Here is an 8,253-nt window from a genome sequence, read left to right as displayed (position 1 = left end):
GACGTGTAGCACTGGGAAAATCAACTGCAAAGGAACTGTTTCAAAATCAACTGCAAAGGAACTGTTTCAAGTGCTGAGGAGCAAGGATGTCTCCTTGAGGACTAAGGTGCACCTGACACAAGCCATGATATTTCCAATTGCCTTGCATGCATGTGAGAGCTGGACAATGAATAAGGAAGACTGAAGAAGAGTTGCTGCTTTTGAGTTGTGGTGCTGGCAAAGAATGCAGAAAGTACCATGGACTACTAAAATAACTAACAGATCTGTCCTGGAGGAAGTGCACCCAAAATGCCCCTTGGAAGTGAGAATGGCCAGACTTCATCTCACCTACTTTGGTCATGTTGTCAGAATGGACCATTCCTTAGAGAAGGATGTCATGCTTGGTAGGGTGGAGGGTTGACGAAAGAGGGGAAGGCCTTTGATGAGATGGTTTGACATGGTGGCTGCGATGATGGGCTCAGGTATAGCAGGGATCATGGAGCTGGCGCGGGATTGGGCAGTTTTTTGTTCTGCTGTGCATAGGGTTGCTATGAGTTGGAAATGTCTCAATGACACCTAACAACAACAGCTACAACGACATTTCATAGGGTGGTGGTGCGGATAACATTAGTTAAGACAAGTAAAGCACTTAAAGTGGTTAACTACAACATAGTTAACCATTCTGTAAGTGTTAATTATTATTACTTATTATTAGCTGTTACCCATATTATAATGCAAAGGAAGACCAGGCCTATACCTTTACTGTTATTGTTGTTGGTGACCTCCAGTCGATTTTGACTCATAGCAATGCCATGCGAGACAGTAAAAACTGATCCATAGGTTTTTTTTTTTTTTTTTTGCCACAATCTTTACAGAAGCAGGCATCCAGGTCTTTTTCCCACAGAAGTACTGAGTGGGTTCAAACTCCAAATCTGGTTAGCAGCCCAGTTCTTAACTCTTACACCACCAGAGTTCTTTACACTGTTATAAGTAGTGGCAATGCCCTCCAGCCAGAGACCACTCTATTAGTTTCCTAGGAATACCAGAACAGAGTACCACAAGTTTAGGAGTTTATAAGAACAGAAATTTATTCTTTCACAGTTATGGAAGCTAGATGTCTATCATCTGGGTGTTGGCCAGATCATGATCTCTCCCTAGGATCTAGGGGAAGGTCTTTCCTTGTCTGTTCTAGCTTCTGTTAGACCCAATAGTCACTTGGCTTGTCGCAGCATAACTCCAGTGTCTGTCACTGTGCTTGTACACATGTTTTACTGCTATGTTTGTGTCTGTCTCTTTTCTTTCATAAGGATACCATTCATCTTGGAATAGGTCTGACCTTATTCCAGTAGGACCTCACATTAATTTAGTGTCTTTGCAGATTTAGTTATCTCCATATAAGGTCACATTCACAGGCCGTGAATTTGTTCTTAGGTGGTGTTGAGTCTTCTTGGACTCACAGTAACCTCATGTATGGCAGAACACAACACTGCCTGGTCCTGTGCCATCCCCACAACCGTTGCTATACCTGAGCCCATTGTTGCAGCCACTGTGTCAATCCATCTCATTGAGGGCCTGCTCCTATTTCATTGTTCCTCCATTTTACCAAGCATAATGTCCTTCTCCAGGGAATGATCCTTTCTTACAACATGACCAAAGAAGGTGAAACAAAGTCTGGCCATTCTCACTACCAAGGAGCATGCTGGCTGCCCTTCTTCTAGGACAGATTTGTTAGTTCTTTTAGCAGTCCATGGTACATTCAGCATTCTTGGACAACACCACAACTCAAAAGCATTGACTCTTCTTCAGTCTTCCTTTTTCATTTTCCAGCTCTCACATGCATATGAGGCAATTGAAAACACCATGGCATGTGTCAAGCACACCTTAGTCTTCAAGGAAACATCTTTGCTCTTCACCATTTGAAAGAGGTCTTTTGTAGCAGATTTGCCCAATGGTACACGATGTCTGATACCTTGACTGCTGCTTCCATTGGTGTTGATTGTGGAACCAAGTAATATGAAGTCTTTGACAACTTCAATCTTTTCTCCATTTATCATGATGCTGCTTATTGGTCCTGTTGTGAGGATTTTTGTTTTCTTTATATTGAGATGTAATCCATACTGCTGACTGTAGTCTTCAATCTTCATCAGTAAGTGTTTCAAGTCACCCTAACTTTTAGTGAGCAAGGTGTGTCATCTGCATAACACAGGTGGTTAATAAGTCTTCCTGTAATCCTGATGCCATATTCTTCTTCATATAGTCCAGCTTCTCGGATTATTTAGTCACCATACAGATTGAATAAGTGTGGTGAAAGGATACAACCCTGATGTACTCCTTTCTTGATTTTTAACCATGCAATGTCCCCTTGTTCTCTTTGAATGACAGCCTCCTGGTCTATGTACAGGTTCCTCATGTGCATCATTAAGTGTTCCAGAATTCTCATTCTTCTCAATGTTATCCATAATTTGTTATGATCCACACAATCAGATGCCTTTGCATAGTCAATAAAACACAAGTAAACATCTCTCTGGTATTGTTTGCTTTGAGCCAAGATCTGTCTGACATCAGCAATAATATCCCTTGTTCCACTTCTGAATCCAGCTTGAATTTCTGAAAATTCTCTGTCAAGGTACTGCTGTAACCATTTTTGAATTATCTTCAGTGAGATTTTACTTGTGTGCAGTATTAGTGATATTGCTCAATAATTTCCACATTCTGTTGGATCATCTTTCTTTGGAATGGGTACAATTACAGATTTTTTCCAGTCACTTGGTCAGGTAGTGTCTTCCAAATCTCTTGGCATAGGCAAGTGAGTGCCTCTGGTGCATCATCTGTTTGTTGAAACATCTCAACGGGTATCCCATCAATTTCTGGAGGCTTGTTTTTCACCACTTCCCTCAGTGAAGCTTTGACTTCTTCCTTCAATACCATTGTGTCCTGATCACATGCCACCTCCGGAAATGGATGAAGATAGACCAGTTCATTTTGGTCCAGTGACTCTGTGTATTCCTTCCATCTTCTTTTGATGCTTCCTGCATCATTCAATATATTGTCGATAGAATCGTTCTATATTGCAACTTGAGGCTTACATTTCCTCTTCAGTTCTTTCAGCTTGAGAAATGCTGAGTGTCTTCTTCCATTTTGGCTTTCCAACTTTATGTCTTTACACATTTCATTATAATAATTGACTTTGTCTTCTTGAGCTGCTCTTTGAAATCTTTGGTTTAGCTCTTTTATCTTGTAATTTCTTCCCTTTGCTTTAGCTACTCTGTTTTCAAGGGCAAGTTTCAGAATCTGTTCTGATGTCCATTTTAGTGTTTTCTTCCTTTCCTGTCTTTTTAATGACTTTTTGCTTTCCTTATGGATGATGTTCTTGATGTCATCCCACAGTTCCTCTGGTTTTTGGTCATTGATGTTCAGTGCATCAAATCTATTTTTAAATGGTATTTAAATTCAGGAGGGATTTAATCAAGGTCATAATTTGGCTCTCCTGGACTTGTTTTCAACTTCAGCTTGAACCTGCAGATGAGCAACAGATGGTCTATTCCATAATCAGCTCCTGGCCTTGCTTTGGCTGAAGATATTGAACTCTTCCATCACCTCTTGCCATAGATGTCATCAATCTGATTCCACCTGTATAGTGCCATTTGTCTTGTTGAAAAACGTATTTCCAATGACTTATTCATTGCAAAATTCTGTCATGCAATCTCCAGCATTATTTCTATCTGCAAGGCCAAATTTTCCAACTACCAGTGATTTTTCTTTGTTTCCAACTTTAATATTCCAGTCACCAGTGATAATCAACACATCTTGATCACATGTTTGGTCAATTTAAAACTGCAAAACTTGGTAAAAATCTTCAATTTCCTCATCTTTGGCTTTGGTGGTTGGTGCATAAATTTGAATAATAGTAGTATTAACTGACTTTTCTTGTAGGCATGTGGAGATTATTCTGTCAATGACAACATTGTCCTTTAGGATAGATCTTGAAACATTCTTTGTGATGATGAATGCCACGCCATTCCTCTTCAACTTGTCGTTACTGGCATCGTAGATCATATGGTTATTGGATTCAAAATGGCCTGAACTGGTCCATTTCAGCTCACTAAGGCCTAGGATATCAATCTTTATGCATTCCATTTCATTTTTGACAATTTCCAGTTTTCCTAGATTCGTAATTTGTATGTTCCATATTCCAGTATTCAATGGATGTTTGCAGCTGTTTCTTCTCATATTGAGTTGGGCCACTTCAGCAAATGGAGTCCCCAAAAGTTCTACTTTGTCCATATCATTAAGGTAGGCTCTAATCTGATGAGGCAGCTCTTTCCCAGTTACAGTTTGAGTCCTTCTGACCTGAGACTCATTTTCTGGCATTGTACCAGGCTATTCTGAAAATTTTCCAGTAATATATCAGGCAGTGTTTCACTACTATTCATAAGGTTTTCACTGGCCAATTCTTTGAGAAGTGGATAGCCTCTTCCTTCTTTGAGTCTGTTTCAGTCTGGAAGCTCCACCAAAACAGGTCCACCATGGGCATCCCTGCTGGCACAGCCTCCAGCCTCATAGCAACATACGAGCCACCATAGTATGACAAACCAACAGACAAGTTCATCTCCCTTACCTGTTCCAACTGCTCTGCTCACTTCCTGGGCTGCCTACTCTACCTCTGCCTGCTGGGCGCTGTTTGCTGCTGTTCCCTACTGCCTGGGGGCTGTCCCCCGCCTGCCTTACCTGTTCTGGCCTCCAGCCCTGTCTTGCATTTAGGATTTGAATATATATTTTTTGGGGCCCAAAATCAACCCATAACAACTAAAAAACATAAATGTAGTTGAAGAAACTGCAACAAGGGAGAAGACACACCACAGATAATCATAGGGTTTCTCAGTAAGATCATGTTAGAAAGATGTGTTGTAGGCTGTGGCATTGATTGGGTAACTTGGGGGAAGGTCTAAGAAAGTGGGGGTTAATTTTCGATTGGGTGCTGTCAGAAAATTTGGACAATTCTGATTGTTTTGTTAATAAATCTTCCTATATGAAAGCAGACTAGAGAGAGGACAAAGTTATAATTGGTGAAGAAGTACCCTCAGAAGAATTTTGGCAGAGGGAAGGGGTGTTTGATATTTTGTGAGTGGCAAATGACCTTGTTTTTGTTTGGGCTTATATGAAATTATGAAGTGACATTGCTTTGTCTCATTTTATCATGGTCTCAGAGTAAACTTGCCTGAGGTTAATACTATATAAGGTTGTTTATGTCCAACAGGAGAATGGATTGGCCTAGCTCTGACTGTCAAGCCAGACTCTGACTGTCAGGGGTTGCTTTTCTTCCTTTATCAGTACTTTTAATTTTCTTAACACTTTTTTATATTTTTCAATTTTTCTACTTTGACCTTTAATTACTTTTGTAATTAGAAAAAATGCATGTTAATTAAAAATGTAATGTAGGGCATAGTCATGGGAAGAAGTCAGGTCTCTGTGTTACAGGATCTACTCTCATCTCTGTAAGATAAGAATAAAGAGACACTTATGAAATAATTTGTACTCTTTTCTAATAATGTTTCCTGACCTTTACCCTTGAGGAATTTTTTGGGAAAAATTGGAAAAAATAGCATGTAGCTATTTTTTGATGCCCCACTTCCTAGAGGGCTCTCTTTATTTAATATAGAAGTTTTAGGGAAAGTTTTTCTGTGGTAATGTCTTTTTAAATGAATTACACATTCAAAAATTGAGTTGCTTCTTTAAAGGAGGATATCAAGTTTGGATGGGATTATGTATCAGTCAATTGAATCTTGATTTATAGAACACAAAATGTGGTTTGTCTTTATTCTTTTAAAGAAGAAAGGAAACATAACAACATATGTGGAAGAAACTATGTCTTTAGTATCTCACACTGAATGATAAGCAAAGATAAAACTGAGTAATTTGATTGTCTCCCCTTTGAATTTTCCCGTAACTTTAAGGGCAGATACATTAAATTCAGCATATTTTATGCAATAATCCAAAGCAAGCATCTTCAAGGACAGCTCTAAAATATACATTAATTTCCTTTATATTCTCAATCCTTTTGAAATTCAGGTGGAGATCTATTGCATTTTGAATGTATATGTATATTTTTTCTTTGCTTTATTTTTATCTTTATATATTTATTTTAGGAGCTTGTTTTATATTCAAAGTTACATGTACATTTAGTTTCATTCCCCATTTACCATGTCCAACCCTAACCCAGTCTCCTCCTCTCCCTACCCTGTAACCCTTCTCCTGAGCCCCTCATATTTACACACTCCTGTTTGTCCTGCATTTCCTCAGTTTGAATGTTGGTCCTCTGGTGCCCTGTGGTCTATTGCTCTAAGGGAAGTATTACCATAGAGTATGTGGGTGCATCATCCTGGGTTGAGTGGTCTGTGTGTACATCTTAACTGTTGGGCTGAGAGCCAACCCCTGGGGTGTGTGTTTTATTCCAGGTGCAGAATGTATTCCACGGCCATAGTATTGGGGGTCTCACCAGATTTCATCTCACCTGTAACTCTGGTCATTATTGAGTTTTTGGATTTTGTACCACATTTTTCCTCCAGGATCCTCTATCCAGGTTCGCCAGATTTGATCCTTTCCTGAGTGGTTGGTATTGGTAGCCGGGCACCATCTAGTTCTAATGGTCTCGAGGGCCATCATGTCCTAGGGCTGATTGCTTCCAAATGCCCTTATTTATTGATTGATTTTTTTTTTTTTTTTTTTTTGCCTTCTTCTTCACTTCCAATGCTAGGAGACCGTTAGCTGCATCTTAGATGGCCACTTGAAAGCTTTTAAGACCCCAGTCGCTACTCACCAATGTAGGATGCGAAACAAGGCTTTTATGTATTTTGTTGTGCCAGTTGAGTCTGGTGTCCCCCAGTACTATGTTCCTGGGACAGTAGATCTATTGGATCTCTCTCCCATAGTATCTGGTTGTCTGAGAGGGATTACTCTGTGTCTGTCTTCTGTTGTTTCTGTAAGGATTGCAGTTACTTTGTATCACTGGTATCTGTGCAAGATTAGCATCAGGTGATTCTATCCTTGGTCTAGAGTATACTCCTGTTCACTGACCCACATCTTATCCTCTCAGGTGTTTATGTGTTTATCTGTAGCCTGGTGTTTGGTGTTAATGGCAATCAGTATTGTGGACACATTGGTTGGTGTTAGCCTCTGTCGTCTATCTCTTATGTGCACAATATGGTGTACTCCCATTTCCTAATGTTATCATGGTGGCCACAGATCTTTCCCATATATACCTCCCATACAAACATCAGCATGTGGGCCCCAACTAGCCTAAAATTAATCCCTCTTCTTCCCTCCTCATCCTGGTAACCTACAAAGTGAGTTAGTTCCCTTTCCCAAGCAAACCCTTCTTTGTCTTTTTACAGTAATGAGCTCATACAGTACTTGTCTTTCTATGATTGACTTATTTCACTCAGCATAATGTCCTCTAGGTTCATCCACATTGTGAGATGATTCATGTATCCCTCATTGTTCTTAAATGTAGCATGGTATTCCATTGTGTGCATGTACCATAATTTGGTTATCCACTCATCCGTTGATGGGCATTTAGGTTGTTTCCATCTCTTTGCTATAGTGAATTGTGCTGCAAGGAACATATGTGTACATATGTCTGTTTGTGCACTGTCTCTCATCTCTTTAGGATATATTCCTATTAATGGAATTGCTAGATCAAAGGGTATTTCTGTTTTCAGTTTTTTTAAGAAAATGCCAACCACAATTGCTACAATTGGTTGTACCATTTTACAACCCTAGCATCAATGCACAAGAGTTCCAATCTCTCAACGACCTCACCAGCATTTGTTGTTTTCTGAACTGTTGACCTTTGCTGTTATTGCTGGGGTGAGATGACATCTCACTGTTGTTTTGATTTGCATCTCTCTAATGATTAATGATTGAGAACAATTCCTCATGTGCTTGTTGGCTGCCTGTATACCTTCTTTGGTGAAGTGTCTGTCCAAGTTTTTTGGCTCATTTTTGAATTGAGTTATTTGTTGAGGGGTTGAAGTTTTCTATAGATTTCGGAGATAAGTCCTTTATCATATATGTCATAGGCAAATATTTCCTCCCAACCTATAGATTCTCTTTTTACCCTTTTGATGAGTCTTTTGATGCACATAAGAATTTAATTTTCAAAAGGTCCCAGTCATCTAGCTTCTCTTCTATCATCTGAACATTCTATGATATGCTTGATAGTCTATTTATGCCATAAACTGTTGTTGTTGTTAAGTGCTGTCGAGTCGTTTCCGA

This window comes from Orycteropus afer, unplaced genomic scaffold (genome assembly GCF_000298275.1).
Source record: "Orycteropus afer afer isolate SDZICR_OR568_19922 unplaced genomic scaffold, OryAfe1.0 scaffold00160, whole genome shotgun sequence".
In the NCBI taxonomy this organism is placed as follows: domain Eukaryota; kingdom Metazoa; phylum Chordata; class Mammalia; order Tubulidentata; family Orycteropodidae; genus Orycteropus; species Orycteropus afer.
This window is presented reverse-complemented; position numbering follows the sequence as displayed.